The sequence below is a fragment of the Chiloscyllium plagiosum genome, chromosome 13 (genome assembly GCF_004010195.1).
Source record: "Chiloscyllium plagiosum isolate BGI_BamShark_2017 chromosome 13, ASM401019v2, whole genome shotgun sequence".
Classification (NCBI taxonomy): domain Eukaryota; kingdom Metazoa; phylum Chordata; class Chondrichthyes; order Orectolobiformes; family Hemiscylliidae; genus Chiloscyllium; species Chiloscyllium plagiosum.
The window spans coordinates 76,724,228-76,744,934 of NC_057722.1; the positions used below are offsets into that span (position 1 = coordinate 76,724,228).

Consider the following 20,707-nt stretch of genomic DNA (forward strand, 5'->3'; position numbering starts at 1 on the left):
TTGAGTAGCTCAATTGAAAATTGAGATTTATGTTAGACAAAGACATTGAAGTCTACAGAACTGCATCAAAGTCGATTTAGCTATGGTCAACAGAACAGACCTGACAGTTTAGTTATCTACTCCTGTTCCTATGTTCTTTGGTGATGAAAATTTAGGTCATTCCAAAACACAGAACCACTAATAAATCTCACAAGTCTTTCAAGTTCCAATATCAAATGCATTTACACAGTGTTATTGAGTTGATATAGAAAAGCACAATTCTTACTGATTACACTTAACTGGCAGGCAACCAGGACTGAAATGTTCTTTAAGTTCTTAAACTGTCTAGCCTACAGTGAAATTAATGCAAATTAGTTTTGCAGTACCTTGATTACTTAATTGTCTGACTGAATCTCAATTTCAAATAAAACTATGCACAGAATGATCCATAGCGATGCTCAAGCATTTCATCAACATTTGAAGAACATTGCATGTAGGTAAACAAATTGGTGTTAGTACAGCCTTGAAGATCAAATCTGTTTTGAGTTTGAATAAATTATATTTGATAAACTAAAAAGCTTAGAAATGCAGACATGTCCCAGAGTTCTGCTCTTAAGCTTTCCCCTCTCCTCCCAAAGTCAGCTGAGGAATCCCATTACACCCCACCAGTCTTCATTTTTCTTCATTCCTGCTATATTCGGTGTTATGCAACCACCAAATACATTTTCCATCCCCTTTAAGCATTCCACAGAGACCTTTCCTTTTTTATTCTTTGGTCCACCTCTTCAGTCGCATCCAACATCCCATCCCATCCCACAGTGCTAACATAAGAGATGTAACACTTACCCTTTTCCCTCCATTTTCCTCATTGATTACAACTTCCGCAATCTGTTCAGATATGTTATTACACACCTCCAGTGCAGGTGGGACTTGAACACAGGTCTCCTGGTTCAGAGGTCGGGATGCTACCACTGTGCCACAAGATACTCTCATTCATCAAGGTCACGGTATCGTCTCCTTCACAGTGGGGAAATGAAACGGAGACTGGGGTGACCGCTTTGCACAACATCATCAATGGTATGCAAAAATTACTGAGTTTCTTGCTGCCTACCACTTCAACAGTGTTCCCCGGCCATTACAGGCATCTCAGGCTTGCTGCCATGCTCCAGTGAAGCTCAGAACAAGCTGAAAGTACAGCATCCATTTTTCTGCTTGGGTACTCAATATTGAGTTCAATACCTTCTCTTATGTCCTTACCCCAATCTCCAAATAATGGCCTTATTGCATAGGTTACTACCACAACTATCCCATTGTCATCTACTAAGTGTCCCAATTAGCAGCTACTGATTCCCTCAGGCTGACCTTTACCCATTCCTTTGTCTGCTCAACTCCTGTTTTTTTCTCTCTCTGGGCTCCATCTCCATCAATCACTTACTCCTCCCACCCACCCCATCTTAACCATATTACTCAACCGTTCCTAGCCATGCCTAATTTCTGAAGGGTCACTGGACACAACTTTTACTCTGCCTTCTCTTCCCAGGAGCTGAAAGAACTGCTGAGTTATCCCTGCAATTTCTGCTTTTGTGTTTGAAGCAACAATTAAGAGTCAGAGTCATACAGCAGGAAAATAGACCTTGTGATCCAACTAGCCCATGCCAACCATGCTCCCACTTACCTGCATTATGGCCCTGATCCCACTAAATTGTTCCTATTCATGTACTTATCAAAATGTCTTTTAAATGTTCTAACTGTACCTGCATCAACCACTTCCTCTGGCAGTTCATTCAACACACGAACCACTCTGTGTAAGACTTACCCCTCCTTCTCCGCTCACCTTGAAAATCCCCACCCTTGGGAAAAGGCCCTGGTCATGCACTTTATTTATACTCACGATTTTATAAACTCTGTAAAGGTCAACCCTCAACCTCCTATGCTCCAATTGAAAAAAAGTCACATCTATCCAACCTCCTCTTGTAATACAAACCCTCCATTCCCAGCAACATCCTGGTAAATCTTTTCTGAACCCTCTCCAGTTTAATAGTATCCTCACTAAAGCAGGGTGACCAGAACTTCACAAAGTACTTGAGCGACACTGTGGCACAGTGGTTAGCACTGCTGCCTCACAGTACCAGAGACCCAGGTTCAATTCCCGCCTCAGGCGACTGACTGTGTGAGGTTTGCACATTCTTCCCATGTCTGCGTGGGTTTCCTCCCACAGTCCAAAAAGGTGCAGGTTAGGTGAATTGGCCATGATAAATTGCCCGTAGTGTTAGGTGAAGGGGTAAATGTAGGGGAATGGGTCTGGGTGGGTTGTGCTTCAGAGGGTCGGTGTGGACTTGTTGGGCCGAAGGACCTGTTTCCACACTAAGTAATCTAATCTAATCTACTCCACAAGTGGCCTTACCAACATCCTGTAAAACCTCAACATGATATCCCCAACTCCTATACTCAAAAAGGTCTGAGCAATTAAGGCGTGCGTGCTAAATGTCTTAAGCATTCTGCCTACCTGGGACACAAATTTCCAAGAATTATGTATCTGAACCGCTAGGTCCCTCTGTTCGAAAATGCCACTCAGGGCCCTATCAGTAATTGCACAAGTCCTACCCTTGTTCCTTCTACCAAAATACAATAATTCGAATTTATCCAAATTCAACTGTTTGCAACTCCTCTACTTATATTAGATTAGATTAGACTACTTACAGTGTGGAAGCAGGCCCTTCGGCCCAACAAGTCCACAACGACCCTCCGAAGCACAACCCACCCAGACCCATTCCCCTACATTTACCCCTTCACCTAACAATACGGGCAATTTAGCATGGCCAACTCAACTAACCTGCACACTTTTGAACTTTGGGAGGAAACCGGAGCACCCGGAGGAAACCCATGCAGACATGGGGAGAACGTGCAAACTCCACACAGTCAGTCAGTCGCCTGAGGTGGGAATTGAACCCGGGACTCTGGCACTGTGAGGCAGCGGTGCTAACCACTGTGCCACCGTACCGCCCACAATTGACCCAACTGATCAAGATCTCTTTGTAATCTTACATAACCCTCTTCACCATCCACTAAGAAATAAGTAAGGTGGAGAACTGAAATGGGATCACGTGTAGCTTGCTATTCTTTACATAATTTTGGTGCCATCTGCAAACTTACTAAGCATGCCTTCTATATTCTCATCTAAATTGTTTATATAAATTACAAAAAAGTGGATGCAGTACCGATCCAACACTAGGCAAAGGCCTGCAGTCCGAAAAAACCAACCCTACACTACCACCCTCTGTTTCCTACTTTTAAGCCACTTTTGTAACCAGTTGGCAAGTTCACCCTAAATCTCATGTGATTTTAACTTTACTAATTAGTCTACCATGCGAAACTTAGCCAAAGGCTTTATTAAAGTCTGTGTACACAATGTCTGCCATTCTGCCAACAATCTTTTTGGTTACTTCGCTCAAAACATTCAAATCAAATTTGTAAGACACTATCTTCCTCGCAGAAAACCATGCTGACTATCCCTAATCACTCCTTACCCCTCCAAACGCATGTAAATCCTATCTTTCAGAATCATTTCCAACAACTTACCCAGCAGCAAAGTCAGACTCTCAGGTCTATAACGTCCAAGTTCTCAAATAAAGGCAGAGCAGCTCCATTCAGTCTGCAAGCAGGGCCCCAGTTCTAGGTGTTGTGATGCCAACTACTAGCTTGTTATGGTAGCTTGTTGTGACAAAGGGAGTCTGAACAAGATGGTCTCGCCATAAATAAAATACTGTTTATGACATGATAGCAATCAGGCAAATATTACTTTAGCAACACAAACATTTCCTATTTCGTTATAATAGCAATGTGAATAAATAGACTGTGGGAAAAGATCTGCCACCCTGCCAACCCACGATAGGCCCACAAAAGCAAAATTGGCCAAACTGTACCAAACAAGACCCAGAATTCCCAAGCAGGCTCACAAGCCAAAATCAGACAGCCCACGCAGACAAGGGAATACACTTCAAGCTCGCTAACAATGACAGAGCACCACAGGTATCTCAAAGCCCCAAGGGCAGTTTCACAACCCAGCAATACCAAAGCCACACACAGAGCAGGTCAGAGGCACCAGCAAGGGCATGCTCCCAGAACAAGACAATTGAAGCACCTCATCATTTCAGAGGAAACATTAACATCTACCTGTGAAATGGAATGAAACTATCGATACTGTCAGGGTGTTGCATTGTGTGAAGGTACAGGAATTCCATCCCACAACTGCTTTCCAATTAGCATTTTTGTAACTAGATTACTCCAACTCCAGATGCATAGTATTTTTCCTATTTCTTAATCAGCCTTATTGTGCATCATTATAAAACTGGTCTCATTCTCTGCTCTGGGAAGAGAAATTCTGATCTACCTGTACAGACCGTCAGTTCTGTGTCAGCCTAGTCAGTTTCTCTTCCACTGATATTGCTTGCAATAAACTGTGTGTTTTGTAATCTCTAACCTACTGGGCAAATTTCTCCGACAGATTGGTGTTAGTCGGCAGGCCCTTTTTCTCTCTCAACAGGCTAAGTGAGCCTCACATTTTAAATTTAACCCTATTCGTACCCGGCAGCCTCCTGCCGCCCGCCACCAGTATTTAAGGCATCATGAAACTGGGTGGAGCTGAATGTAGTGTTCAATATCAAGACTTTCAGAAACATTTTTTAAAGAACTGCAAGCTACAGGTAACCTCATGTCAACTCTCCAGCTTACTCATTTCTTCAGTCAGCTTCCTTCATTATTCAATGTAGCTTAAAGAGTGAAGGCTGATCGGGATGCTAATATGGCACATCAGAGGGTGTGATGTAAAATCACAAAGTGCATTATTGCAGCTCCATAGCATGATGATACCACAGTAAGACATGAAGTGTTTTCTGGACTCAGCAGATCTATGAATTCCTAAGAAGCAATATTCCCTATACTCCATGCAGATCAGGGATCCACACATGTCGATTTGTAAGTCAATACTATTTCCAGCACCGATTTCCAGTTTCCTAAGTTACTGGTGTAGACAGACCTTGGAAGCCCACACAAACAAACAAAATTAGAGGGAGCATCGCTAACAACACAATGAGACTCATTTTTTCAAATTGGCATTACACAGCCTACTGGACTCATTGAGTTCAACAATTTCAAACTGCAAACGGTCTGCTGCATTCCACCCCCGCAACCCACCTCCCCACTACCACCCTAGTAACAAAGGTAAATTGGTGGAACAACTCAGCAGACCTGGCACCATGTATGGTAATCCTCGTCTTTAAATTGGTTCATATTTTTCACTCTTTCAATTACCAGCACACCTGTTCCATGGTCTCTTTCCCTCAGCCATCACCATTCCCTTCAACCCAGGAGGACAAATATTTGCGTCATTGAATCTCTCCTGACTTTCACCTACAGATCTTCCTCATCTTTGTCCCAACTGCCAGGGCACAAAGCCACAGTTAAAATTAAAATTTGTTCTGGTTTAATACTATAGGTGTGTTTTTGACACTGAAGAGATTGTTTCTTACTGGATGTAAGTTTGCTCACTGAGCTGGAAGGTTCATTTTCAGACGCTTTGTCACCATACTAGGTAACATCATCAGGGAGCCTCCAGTGAAGTACTGGTGGCATGACCCACTTGCTATTTATGTGGTTAGGTTTCCTTGGGTTGAAGATGGCATTTCCAGTGGTGATGTCATTTCCTGCTTTTTCTCAGATGGTGGTAAATGGGATGCAAGTCAATGTGTTTGTTGATAAAGTCCCAGTTGGAATGCCATGCTTCCAGGAATTCTCGTGCGTGTCTGTTTGGCTTGCCTAGGATGGATGTGTTGTCCAGTCATAAATTGTATTTTACTGTTTTGAAATTTAAAAATTTGCATTGCATATAAATAGTTTAGTTTTCTTGTGAAATAAACTTCTGTTTTATTGCTAAGCCCAAATCTGAAACATGTCAATGTTTCAATGAAAGACCACCTCAAAATCCAAAACAACAATATAATTTATCAAGCAAGTTTTCAGGCTGGGATCCGATTTGTTCAGTAATAACACAAGTTGGGATTATAATAATAGATCAGATGTGGAGATGTTTCACGATTGCACAATACTCCGTTGTTGTGGACCAGGCCAGACGCCTGTCAAAAATATGTTAAGGTGATAGCCTAGACCCTAACTTTTTCTTACTTTAAAGGCAGATGTGAAGTGGATATTCCAGGTGTGATGCAGCTGGTCAAACCACTTGGCTTTAAGCAAAGCAGAATGCATTTCAACACTAGAGTTAAACACAAACAAAACAGAACTTAGAATAATTTAACTAATGGAAAACTTAAACCCAATACGGCCCTTTAACTAAGGAACTCTTCCAATTCAGTAACATTCCATAAATATATCCCTTGGCAAAAAGGCAAATTGAAACAGATTCATACAGGCAGGATAGAACAACTTCCAAAGAAATTTCAGAGAGAGGGGCAGGCATTCAGGAATCATCTGCTCAAGATTTCAACCTTCCAGCATCTCGTGACTGCTACAGCGAAACCAAAATAGAAAAAAAAACTGAAATGGGAGAACAGGCCACTCCCTTGCCATTGTTAAACTAGACACTTTGGTACTTCTGCCTTTAAACCTCTTTGGGGGGGGGGGGGGGGGACAAAGACGTGACAGCATCTCCTCAGAAATTTAAGCAGTCCAAGTCAAAACGTAGCAGGACCTGGTTGATACTCAGGGATATCAAGTGGAATCTCAACAGCCAAGCAACATTCAAACCACACAACTGACTGGCAATGATCATCTCCCACAAGACAAAAATCTAACCATTTGACATCCCATCTCGGAATGAGTCGAAAAGTGCGGTGCTAAGAAAGCGCAGCAGATCATGTAGCACCTGAGGTGCAGGAGAGTCAATGTTTCAGGCAATAACCCTTCATCCGGAATATGAAGTGGATAAAGGACTAATGCCCAAAATGTCCACTCTCCTGCTCCTCAGATGCCACCTGACCTGTTGTGCTTTGTCCAGCGTCACACTTTTCAACTGACTCGCCAGCATCTGCAGTCTTTACTCTCACCTAGTTGCTGAATCCCATCTTGGGATCCCTGACTATTCAACATTCTGGGATTATCGTTGTCCAGAAACTGAATTGGATTAATTATATAAATACTGTGACTACAGGAGCAGCTTTGAGGCTACAAATTCTGCAGTGAGGAATTGACCTCCTAAATCGCCAAAGACTGTCCGCCATCTACAGGGCACAAGTCAGGAGTGTGATGGAAAACTCCCCACTTGCCATTGCAAGAGCAGCTGTAACAACAGTCAAAAAGCTTGACACCATCCATGTCAAAGCAGTCCGCTGGATTGCCACCAGATCCACAAACATTCACTCCTTTGACCACTAATGCACTGCACTAAGTGTGCATCTATCAGATGTACTGCAGAAATTCACCAAGACTTGTTGGACAGCACCTTTTAAACCTGAGACTACTGAGAAACAGATACATGGGAACATAATCCCATTCCAATTGCCCTCCAAATCATTCACTATTTTGATTTGGAAATATACTCCCTTTCTAGAGGAAATGTAGGCCCAGCTGCAATACATGGACTTCAACAGCTCACCACCACTTTCTCCAGGGCAACAATGAAAAATACTGAAACAAAGCAGATAGTCCATGAATAGCAAGAGACGAAAAAGGCCAGCAGAAACATAAAATGCTGTCACAACTGCAATTAAGCTAGGAAACTGGCAAGAGCAAACTGCACACTCAATCTCAACACACTGCCATGCTAGTCTCCGACACCATCCTGTCTCTTGCTTCATTTCATTCAGTACTATTTTTATTTTTGATTGGAAAATAATAATTTTGAGTCAAGGTTACAATATCAATAATTGTGTGTGATGGAAGCTGTTGTGTCAAACACATATTCAGTACACTTTTCCACTTTTCTTTCCCCCCTGAACACACACTTTTCGATTCTAAAGTGTAAACTCACATCATCACTCCTATGCAGGACTATTTAAAACCTGGTATAAATGGTAATTAAATACTATCCTCAACTGACATGTTGAGACAGCATACAAAGCCTTGAATGTTCAAATAAGGATATAATATTTAATACTGCATCTTCTATTCAAATGTAATAAGGAAACTGACCAAATTCTACAGGGAGGAGATGAAGAGGATTATATAAAATGGTCTTCAAGTGCACACTTAATCTGTAAAAGAATGTGAAAAAGATGATGCTAACTTAACAGCAATAAATAAAGCTATTTTTGAGGCTTTCTGATCAAATTAAAAATACCCTACCTGCTCAGTCAGGGTCACCTTGGCAACAGATCCCATTTTCTGCATGGCAATTTTGACACAGTGAACAAATGTACTTCTGTACACACAAACCTTCTTAGACTTTCTTGTAATTCCTTTTTAGTTATTATCCCAACCGCACAGCATAGTATGCTGCATTTATTGGTCACTTCATCCCAAATGCAATTATCAATGCACTCAACTCAAATGATTTCATTAACAATTTTTTAAAAAATCAGATGTCAAAATTACACTGCATTCTGATACAATACGGAGGGTATCTGCAAAAAAGAAAAATATCATTCAACCATTTTATTCACTGCAAAGAAAAACGCTCCATTGCTTATTATTTCAATTCATTGATCAGGATTCACCTTCCCTGCAATCTTTGCAGTTCTGAACAATGAATCAAATTCTAACTGTAGCACCCAACTGAACGTTTATTTTAAAACAAGTTTTGGTATTAATTATTTGAAATAGAGCAAAGAATAGAAAGCTACAACGCTTTAACTTGCAGAGCAAAGCTCCATTCATTCTACCTTAAATTATATCCACTTAAACCTCCAAAATGTACTCAAATAAGTCAGCATGCAGTTTTCCCATTTCCCACACCAGCCATCCTAGTAAGATTGCCATCAAGTGCTGAATGAGGACAAGGGCACAAAACTGCCCCTATGTTCAACACTACTGGATCGAAACTACTGAAACTAATTTCCCCTAGGATTCTGAGCAAGAGCGTGGAGAAACTTTATTCACACCAGTGCAACTCATGCACCAAAGGTGAAAGGCCACGACCTGATTAAAACTGAAATGTGAGAACAGGTAAAAACAACTGGAGAGGAGGACCAGGTCTCAGGCAAACAGTACAACTTGGGAAATTCAAAAACTCTGCCAATTCTGAACTTCAATGCTCAACAAGTCAAGGTTCTAACAGATGAGAAACAACACTGCTGAAGAGACCAGGTTATCAGACCATTTCCACCATACGGAAAATTAAAAAAAAAAGACTCAACAGGAATAATCAAATCATGCCTCCTTCACTACGCAAGCAGACTCAATTCTTCATTACTGAATGACACTGAAAAAGTGCTAAGCAGAAGCTTGCTTTTGTAGGTGAAAGCTAAGTTCATTTGCAACAGCCACCTCAAAAACAGGTGGATTTTAGAAATGTATAAAAAGGTACACATTTTTGTTGTATTCCCTAGCTATCTCCTTTAAATCATCTGTCAGTGGAGATGTAAATTAAACACAATGTGATCAGAATAGCTACGCTCAAATACAAAAGCCAGATTATAACATGCTTTTTAAATGGTAAACTTCCCTTCAAGCGGTGAGCCTTGGGCCAATGTAATGCATAGTCCCCAATGTTGTGTGCAATTTATAACAGTGCATCAATTAATCCTTCAACCGAGAGATTCCAACTGCAAGCAGAGCAATGGTTGAATCTACAGACCAGATTGCTCTGCCTTGAATGCAGTCCACATTGTCTGTAACATTACTGCACATTTCAAACCGTGTTGCTACAATGCTAAAGACTGTGCAAGCACACACTGAGAAAGCTAAACAATTACATGACAAATTCATTATCAGTAATGCACTTCACGAAAAGCATTCCGTAAATTTACACTCTTTCTTTTAAGTTGAGATCATTCTGGTTTAAAATAAGACAAAATGAGTTCCATGAGTTCCATTTGCAAGTAGCTCAGTAGGGGATTTTTAAAGGAAAAGGCAGAGGTGTGGCAAATTTACAAAATGAGCATTAGAGTAATATCTGTAATAGCCTCTTGAACAAAAAGTTGTTAAAGATTTCAGCATTACTCAAGAAACTTAAACAGCGTTGGGAGATGAAGGAAGACAAATGTCCACTAGGCCACAACAACAAGTACCACAGATTTCTCTTCTCACATTGTCCCTAAACAAATCAGGATCCTGACCTTCAAACATCACTATTGACCTTATTGATGTAACACTTATTTGTAATGAGGGAGAAGATTTTAAGGAGTTATTTAAAAGAAAACTTCAACAGCTAACATTCAGCACTCAAAGTATAGGTGATACCTTTTTTCTAAAAACCCATTTGCAGCTGAAATTGTAGAAAGTTACAGTGTCTCAACAGTAAGAAACATTTCAAAGCACATCACAGGAATTTTATGAAACACTGCTCGACATGAAGTGACCTGAAAAATTGGAGAAAATGATCAAGTGTTTGCTCAAAAAGATATTTCTTTTACAACATTAAAAGAGGGGCTTAAGAGATGTAACTCTAGGGCTTAAGTTCCTTGACAGCTGAAGGCACAGCTACCACTGCAGAAGAAATTAAAATTTTGGATGCACAAGTCACCAGAATATGAGGTTTGCAAATACCCTGCAGGGTTGTATTAATCAAATTGTACTATGTTACAAATCTTAAGCATATCAAGGAATAATTTTAATAGCGCTTTTGAAAAATGACTGACAGTAATAGTTTGTGACACAATTTTACATTTCAATAAACAAATCAATTTTCTTAGAAACCCAAGGAGAAAACATTCTTAGCAAGCACTCAGGTAATTTTGGGGGCAATTTGCCCTCAAAGTTGTAAATTCAAATCTGAATGCATAGATAATTTAGCAATATGGTTAGCTGGCAAGATGAGGATCAGACATTAGAATATGTTAAATTACATCGCAGTAATTCAAAATAAATTGGTAATCAGGAGACTATTGAAAGTGAATATAACTAACCATCCAAGACCAAATGTCATTTGGTGAGATCATTTCAGCTGAATGACTTACATAGCTGACAAGTTAAGTACAGTTTTTGGGTACGTTAGAAGTTATGTACTGCTAGTCGACAATGTTTCCAAATTTGTCCTTGGGCAGCACATCGTTTAGCTGAATGTCTCACCTCACCTGGTGTCTCGGTAACTAAGCATCTGACCACCGACCGTAGACCATCTTGTTTAGCTGTTTCTTTTCTGTTCCCTATACCTGAGTAAATTCACTTTGACCATGCCGAGTTAGCATTGCTCAAAGTTCTTGATTTTTAAAAAAAGTATTACACATGCACTGCATAAGCAGTTTAAATTAGTGCCAGGTCCACCATTTGGAAGTAACCTCACTTTACACAATTAAAACTGATTTTAAAAAAACTATTGAACAATGTTGCTGGTTAGTTTTTGTTGCAGTCAGTTGTACTAATTTTGTTAAATTATATTCAAACACTTGAAAAGTATATTTTAAAATTTTGGTGGATGTTAAGAGCCACTCCAAGTTCCATAGACAAGCATAATTCTCAGATACTTGCAATTTAGAACTTGATTCAGAGAAATGATGGCATAGCATATTGCACAATGTTCTTAAATGAGGCGCAAAGATCACCAAAACTCAATCTGCACTGAATGTAATATGCGTTCTAAATTTCACTGTCTTTTGTACTGGGTTGATTGAATTCACTGCAAAAGAAAAACACAATATCAGCAGCAATGTCAAGGACACAATGTTCAAGTTTAAATCATACCAATGGTGACTGAAGTGAATGAACAATTGTCTGACTACATCTGATAATTCCCAGGGGTTTTTTTGCCTCCCAACTGGAGATTGGTAAGCCACTGCACATGGAATGCAAATTTACCAACCCAAAACCAAGCATCAGTTCCAGTAGGACTCTTCTTCAGAAGTTCTGAAGAAAAGTCTCACGAGACTCAAAATGTCAACTTTGTTCCTCTCTCCACAGATGTTGTCAGACCTGTTGAGTTTTTCCAGCATTTTCTGTTTTGCTTTCAAATTTCCAGCACCTACAGTATTTTGTTTTCATTAAACTCTGCATCATTTGCTTTCAAAGTGGAGATTGCATACTAAACTCTAGAACAAGAAAAGGAGCTGAAAGGGTCAAAGATTCATTTACAGGAAGATTCAGTGCACCGACCTATTGCCGAGACTGTCAATTAAATAATATCCTTCAGGATTCTGAATACTTGATCAATGTTGAAAACAACAGCTACATAATTAGAACTATTCAGTCTTTCATTTCCTCAAGGAAAACACCTGAAGGAGATTTACAATGCTGAATGACATTACAAAATCCATCGAGCATTTTTATCAAAGCACATGCAAATTTTGCGCTGCAACTCCTTAACAAAATCACTACGCATTGGAGGAATCTAGCAGGGAAAAATGCTTCCATAAAATTTGCAGTTACTTAAAAATAGTCTCAGTAATGAGAAAAGTCTATGAACGTATGCTTCTGGCAAATGCAGGTCCCAGACTAGTTTTCACAGAAGGATTCTGACAGACACAGCACTTAATCTGTACTAAACAGCACACACTATTAGCAGGTGAAGCATTAACTGTTTAACTTCTGAGTAATCAAGGAAAATACTTCCTGAACATGAGGAAATTTGATAAATAAGCTAGCAAAGAGCACAAAGTTATTTTAACTATCTATCCTCAACCACAGTTTTACTTGCAGACACTAAAACACAAGAACAAAATAATAGCCGCAGTTTAATAATTTGCTAAACTTCATAATGGGTAGGGTGGTAGACAAATATTTGGATTCAGGCACAAAGCCAAGAGAGTCTTTCAGATATACAATAAAAATGTCTACCAATTTTAAGTAATCATATTAAAATGTAATTTTTTTGTAAAGTCATTGCATCCATCAGAATGTCAAATTTTACTATCCTTTCAATGAGCAGCAATCTTCCTATAAACACACACCAAACATTTGTAACATCCGATTCAATGTCACCAATTCTTCACAACCAATCGCCATACAACCTAGAAACCTAGGGGACTATTAATATTAGTACATAAGAGCTCGACAGCTTTTGACAAAGTCACATTTTCATCTCCGCAACTTCTCCACTGTGGGTTTTCGCATCAATCTGAAGTAAGCAAGCTTGATTACTTCTATTTCACTCAGCGAAGCAATTAAAATTCACGTTACATGCAAAAAACAAGATTCACTTATCGACTCAGCATTAGGCAGTAGATTTTAAACAGCAGTTTCAGACCACTAAATCTCTCCCCGAGTGAAGACCTAATGTGAACGTGGACAAAACTGCGTTTACCTAACATTTTTTCCCCCTAAATCATCTTTGCGGGACTTGATCGTAACGCATTTAGGATCGAAGACATCCGATCTGCTGCCCAAAGATGAGGCTGTAAACCCGAGCAAATATTTCTATTCAGCCTGGCTATGGACGTAAATCGCTTTCGAACAGAAAAGACGAGGTAGAAAAATAATTTCCAGGTCCAGTTCATAACACAAATACTTTTCTGATCCCCTCGGCTGCAGCTCTTGAAGCAAACTGAAGGGACTCAACACTTAAATTTCAAATAAGATCAGTTGCAAGGACAAAAGAGGCCCCTTCTGTGAAGGAATCGAGTCGAGTAATGAACACTGTGGCTTTGCAACGCCAACGTAACAAAAAGTGCATTTTTTAAAAAAACTGCAATCTGCATTGAATCACCATCCCCGCAATGTAAAGCCAGCTTTAAAAAATATATACTCACCTCAAAAGTTTAACTGCGAAGGATAAAGTAAAGACAATTCCAGCATGAGGGGAGGAGGATAAAGAAAGAGAGAGCATCCAGTGAGTGCAGCTTCGGTAATGTTTAAAGTTTCTTGGAGTCTTCACAGTCTCAGGGCTCCATCTCTTGCTGGAAGCAGAAACAAGAGTAGGGCTTGGAGAGGATGGACGGCGGAGGGGGAGGATGATAAATGCAATGATCAGTTTGGATTGTGCGCCCTCTTTAGCACTGAAACAAAGCACAGGACCCTCTCTCCTCCCCCCCTTTTCCCTTCAATCTCGAACCAACGTTATTGTTACTGTTGTTGCTGGACGTGTAGTGGAAATCCAGGAACACCTATACCCCCCCAACCCCCCGAAGAAAGTAGCCCTGACCATTTGGCCAAAAACCAAACGACTTGATTAGAACAATTGTCCAAGTGGAGGAAGGGATGGCGGGGGAGATAAAGAAAGAGAAGATGGTGAAAGGGGAGAATGGGGAGGAACTAACCAACGTGAAACTTTAACCCCTGAACTGCATTCAAAGGCAGAATATGAAACAAAATAAAATATCCCTGGCACTTTTCTACAGCCAGTCACTTATTTCAACTGAAAGCTGCACAAAACACAAAATAAAATAGGAAGCGAAACATCTGAAGGGACGCCCTTCCATTGATAGAAGACTAACTGTCCCCTTCTTTTATTTTTGTCTCTATCGATCCCTTCCAAGGCACTGGTTCCCCCCTTCTTTCTCTCTTTCCCCCCTTTTTCCTTCCCTCCCTCCAAAGCTGTTTATTTTATGTAGGCTGCCGCCAAAACTCTAACCGAGAGGGGCGGGTGAGGTGAGGTGAGAATGGATTTAAATTTTAAAATAAAACACTGGGTTATTATTGTTATTTCCACTCTTCTTCATCTCTCCTCCTTCACACCTCCTTTGCTCCTGTCCTTCCTTCCTTTCTCTCTCTCCCTCTCAGCCACAAGCCTCGTCCGACAGTGGGAGCGCGAAGCCGGAGGCTTACAGAAGGGGGCGGGTCACTCTACCGGATGCCCCGCCCTGTTGCCAGGCACCGCCAGCCCATTCGCTTGTCGAGCCGTCGGTTAAGTGCAAGCGGCGATGTCCGCGTCCCGCTCGGCTTTGTGATTGGGCTCTTGCGAGGTCAATCAGCGCGGGCTTTTGTGTCCAAGATACTGCTTTCCGATTGGTTTGTCCCGCCGTCAATCAGGAGTGTGGGTTGTGGGGGGCGGTGACTGTTTTCCGAATGGTTCCAATCAAGGGTCGGGTGGGTCCGTGGATGAGATCGCTTTTCGAATGGTCAACTCTGCCGTCAATCAGCAATGTGTGTGTGTGTGTGTGTGTGTGTGTGAGGATGACGCAGATACTGATTTTCAATTGACCAAATGCGCCGTCCATCAGGCGTGGGATGGTGTTTGTGTGAGATACGTCTTTCCGATTAGTCAGACGCGTTCACGGCTCCGTGAATCGTCAATCAAGGATCGGGTAGGTCCGCAGGTGAGCCCGCTTTCGATTGGTACATTCGGCCGTCAATCAGGCATGGGGGTGTCGCGAATACTGGTTTTCGATTGGTCAGATGCGCCGTCCATCAGGCATGGGACGGGACCTGTGTCAGATACGTCTTTCCGATTGGCCAGGTGCATCCGCTGCTACGGGGTGGGATCCCACAAGACCTGTTGTTCGATTGGTCTGTCCTGCCGTCAATCAGAGAAGGCGGGGATACCGCGTTCCGATATGATGTCTGGGACGTCAATCAACGTTGGCGTCACGTGCTTTGCATAACATTTCTCGAGTGTTAAAAATCGAGAACTGCTGGAAAATATTACCAGGGTCTTGCTCCTTCTGTAGTGAGAGATCAAAGCCTAACGTTTCGGGTCCAGTTCTGAAGAACGGTTACTGGACCCGAAAACCATTAATTCTGATTTCGCTCCACCGCTGCAGCCAGACCTTACTGAAATTTTTCCGGCAATTTCTGTTTTTGTTTCAGATTTCCAGCTTTGTCATTATACGAAAGGTGATAACTTGCCATCAATCAAGGGTGGTCCACCACGGATACCTCTCTCCGATTGGCCTGCCGAGCCGCTACTCAAGGAAAGGAGGGTGGATCCGCACGGAACGTCGTTTTCCGATTAAGCGATCGTCCTGTCCATCACGTGGGTGGGCGGGCCTCTGCAAAATACTGTGAACCAATTGGCCTAAGGTGCCGTCCATCCCCCGGGGGGTTGCAGATTCAGCTTGTTCTCCGAGGCCTCTTGGCGCGCGATTATAACTTTTTTTCAAACATGCATTCGATAGTAAGCACCTTTTTGCGCGTTTTGCAAAGAAAAACAAATTGGAAATTCACTAGCCCGGAGAGCTGTTCCCACTGTGTGTGAGTGTGAGAGGAGAGTGAGTGAACGGGCCTTCCTGATTTGCAAACTTTTCTTTTTGCATTCGATTCTAAGCACCCCTCTGCGCGTTTTGCAAAGAAGGAACAAGGAATCGAAATTTTAGGGAGTGCATTAGGCCGGCGAGATGCTCCTGTGCGTTGTGTGTGAGCCAGTGGGCACGAGCGTGGCGAGCGGGAATGGAATGGTGTCGGTTAACGGTTGAAGGAGGACGACAACCGGCCGGGCGGCCGCCGCCATTTTCCCGTCTGTGTCAGCGGCTGTCAAAACTCGGCAATGGAGGGTGGGGCGGGCAAGGCTGGGTTTTCCTCTTCCCTTCCCTTCCCGTCCCGTCGCGTCGCCGCAGGCTTTGATTTTTCTTGAGGGAATGTGTTTCCGGCAGGCGCCTCGCAGGCAGGAAGCGGCCAGTAGCAGGTAAATTGCCCACCGACGGCCTTTTCGTTTCTAAAACAAAACAAAACGACAAACATAGTGACCCCGGCAAGGCTGGGTTTTCCTCTTCCCGTCCCGTCCCGTCCCGTCGCCGCAGGCTTTGATTTTTCTTGAGGGAATGGGTTTCCGGCAGGCGCCTCGCAGGCAGGAAGCGGCCAGTAGCAGGTAAATTGCCCACCGACGGCCTTTTCGTTTCTAAAACAAAACAAAACGACAAACATAGTGACCCCCTGCACTACCCTCAGGCCCAGGAGGGGAGTAAATGAGCGATGCTGCTGCCCGAGAGTTCCTAGGAGCCCCTTGGTTAACCCCCTCTGCGGGAGGGGGCCTGGCCTGGCCTGGTTTCGTGTCTGGGACCAGCGCCGTGCTCTCCCTCGGCGCCTTAATTTTTATTTGATTTATCCTATTTTTTTCTATATCTCAAGGACGTTATTACAAACTTCGGGAGCAGGTGAGACTTGAACGCAGACCTCCCGGCCCAGAGGTAGGGACACTACCTGTACGCCACAAAGTGCCGGTCTTTTTGATTCGGATCCTGAAGCGCTTTTTTAAAATATCTTCCAAGGATTTATCTTCTGCTCTTACACTGACGTGTAACAAAACGAGGGTATGGAGTCACAGAGATGTGCAGCACAGACACAGACCCTTCAGCCGATCAGGTCCATGCTGACCCAGGTATCCTGAATTGATCTAGTCCCATTTGCCAGCATTTGGCCCAATCTCTCTCAATCCTCGTAGGAGCAAATTACTGCAGAGGCTGGAATCTGAACTGAAAAACAACACCTGCTGGAGATCACAGAGGGTCAGGCGGCATCCGTGGAGATTAGGTTAGATTCCCTACAGTGTGGAAACAGGCCCTTCGGCCCGACAAGTCCAGACCGGCCCGCCGAAGAGCAACCCACCCAGACCCATTCCCCTACATTTACCCCTTCACCTAACACTACGGGCAATTTAGCGTGGCCAATTCAGAGGGAAAGCAAACTAACACTTGCAGTTCAAAGTTTGTGCGAAGATTTGTAGCTCGGGTGCACGTTGTTGTGGTTCTGTTCACCGAGCTGGGAATTTGTGTTGCAGACGTTTCGTCCCCTGCCTGGGTGACATCCTCAGTGCTTGGGAGCCTCCAGTGAAGCACTTCTGTGATCTTTGTATCTGCCGCTTCTGGTTGTCAGTTCCAGCTGTCCGCTGCAGTGGCCAGTATATTGGGTCCAGGTCGATGTGCTTATTGATTGAATCAGTGGATGAGTGCCATGCCTCTAGGAATTCCCTGGCTGTTCTCTGTTTGGCTTGTCATATAAAAGTAGTGTTGTCCCAGTCGAACTCGTGTTGCTTGTCATCTGAATGTGTGGCTACTAAGGGTAGCTGGTCGTGTCGTTCCGTGGCTAGTTGGTGTTCATGGATGAGGACCTTTAGCTGTCTTTCTGTTTGTCCTATGTAATGTTTTGTGCAGACCTTGCATGGGATTTTGTACACTACGTTGGTTTTGCTCATGCTGGGTATCGGGTCCTTCGTCGTGGTGAGTTGTTGTCTGAGAGTGGCTGTTGGTTTGTGTGCTGTTATGAGTCCTAGTGGTCACAGTAGTCTGGCTGTCAGTTCAGAAATGTTTTTGATGTGTGGTAGTTGTGGCATGTCCTCATTCCATTGTCTTTCCCTTAGGCATCTGTTAATGAAATTGGCGAATACATTGTATAGGTGTTCTTCTTCCTCTTTTCTTGCAGTTCTGGTGTACTGCAGTGTGTTGTGGCCCTTTTTGAAGTGTCTTGATGCAACTTCTTTTGTGTGTGTTGGGGTGGTTGCTTTCGTAGTTTAGAACGGAAGAACCACCTCATCTTCCGCATCGGGACCTTCCAACCCCACGGCATCAATGTGGACTTCACTAATTTTCTCATTTCCCCTCCACCCACCTTATCCCAGTTCCAACCTTGTAGCTCAGCACCGCCGTCATGACCCGTCCCATTTGTCCATCTTTCTCCCACCTGTCTGCTCCACCCTCCCCTCCGACCTATCATCTTTACCCCCACCCATATTCACCTATTGCACTCTCAGCTACCTTCTCCCCAGCCCACCCCCTTCCCATTTATCTCTCCACCCCTGAGGCGCTCAGTCTCATTCCTGATGAAGGGCTTTTGCCCAAAACGTCAATTTTCCTTCTCTTCGGATGCTGCCTGCCCTGCTGTGCTTTTCCAGCACCATACTCTTGGCTTCAGCATTTGCAGTACTCATTTCGCCTAGCTCATTCCATACATACACTACCCTCCGTGTGAAACAGTTGCCCCTTAGATATACAAACAAGGAAATCTTGCTCCAATTTTTCAAAATATTGGTTAGGTCACAGATGGAATACTGTGTGCAGTTTAAGTGGATGGTGGTCCCCTTAAACAAAAATATTAAGCCAGAGACCCTGTCATGATTTGGGGACTGGGATTCGAATTCTGCCATAGTTGATTGTGGCATTTGAATTCAATAAAAACATGGAATTGAGACTAATGATGATTGTTGGAAAATCCCATCTGGCTCACTAATGTCCTCGAGGGAAGGAAACTGCCACCCTTACCTGGCGTGGCTACATATGACTCCAGACCTGCAGCAATGTGATTGATATCTAATTGCCATGTGGACAATTGGGGATGGGCAATAAATGCTGGTCCAGTTAGTGACATCCACATTCACTGGAATTTTTGTTGAAATGGTTCTGGTCACCATTCGTATCAGAGGGACATGATAGCACTGGAAAGGGTGCAGAGCATATTCACCAGGATGTTACCTGAGATGAGATATCTGATGAGAGACTGAATAGGTTCTCTGAATCACTCTGCGAGTTTGCGTCTGTCTCCCTGATGTAGAGAAAACCACATCAGGAGAAGTGAGTGCAATAAATGAGGTTAGAGGAAATCTCCTCCAAGGCAGTCTTTGAGATACACAACTATGCAGAATTGCTCAACAGAAAATGATAGCCAAATTTAGTACCCATGAAAACGGCCTCAGCTGTGACCTTGGGTTCATGTTGCACTACATGTAACCCCACTAACTGTTCTGTATCTGTAAAATCTTTCTTACTGTCCTGGTTTGATACCATCACCTTGATAACTTATTATGATCTCTCTACCTTAATTAGTTTGTGCCATTTTGGATTACTTGTTACTTTGTTTAGATTCTTGGCATGTGACTCTTATAGCTATTATGTTATCCCAGCCATTTGGTTTGTTTCCAGTAGCTCCTTGTTTTTAATCTTTTGTAATTTTCTCTCTGTCTCAATTAATCGGATTATAGGTCATCCCTTCACTTGCTATTCAGATGTTGATACATTGTTCATACCATCTGACACTTCTGATCACTTGCAGAGACTTGTTCAGCATTCACACCATTTGTATGATCTTTTGATCACTCTGCTGATAAGTTCTGTGCCTGTGTGCTTCTGTTCGCTTCATCTGCTGTATGAACAACACTCCTGATGAGTTAGTAAATTCACGGATGAACTAAGGTAGACAGAGATGTGGATAGTGCCAAAGGATGGTGTGGGTTACAAAGGGACATAGATAAGATGCAGAGCTGGGGTGAGAAGTGGCAAGTGGAGTTTAATGCAGACAAGTGAGAGGTAATTCACTTCGGAAGAAATAACAGGAATGCAGAGTAGTGGGCTCATGGTAAAATGTTTTGTAGTGTAGATGAACAGAGAGATCCCAGGGTCCTGGTGCATAAATCTTGAAAGTTGCCACCCAGGTTGATAGGATTGTTAAGAAGGCATATGGTGTGTTGGCGTTTATTGATAGGGGATTGAGTTTAGGAGCCACGAGGTCATGCTTCTACTGTACAAGACACTGGTAAAAACAATGACTGCAGATCCTGGATCAATGGTGCTGGAAGAGCACAGCAGTTCAGGCAGCATCGAGGAGCTTCAGCAAAATTGACGTTTCGGGCAAAAGCCCTTCATCAGGAATAAAGGCAGAGAGCCTGAAGCGTGGAGAGATAAGCTAGAGGAGGGTGAGGGTGGGGGTGGGGAGAGAGTAGCATAGAGTACAATGGGTGAGTGGGGGAGGAGATGAAGGTGATAGGTCAGGGAGGAGAGGGTGGAGTGGATAGGTGGAAAAGGAGCTAGGCAGGTCGGACAAGTCC

The 20,707-nt window shown here is 42.9% G+C and overlaps 1 protein-coding gene across 4 annotated transcripts in view; it reads right to left on the bottom strand.

Moving 5' to 3' along the window:
• Positions 1-15,675, bottom strand: part of dipk2ab (divergent protein kinase domain 2Ab) — a 258,740-nt gene extending 243,065 nt beyond the window's left edge. Inside the window, exon 1 of one of the 4 annotated variants that reach the window (XM_043702761.1) lies at positions 13,770-15,675. The gene's annotated coding sequence lies outside the window, so the exon portion shown is untranslated. Of the gene's footprint in view, positions 1-6,159; positions 6,182-13,324; positions 13,637-13,769 lie in introns of those variants that run through there. The other 3 variants (XM_043702765.1, XM_043702762.1, XM_043702763.1) reach the window with 3 other exon arrangements.
• Positions 15,676-20,707: the final 5,032 nt, after the last annotated feature.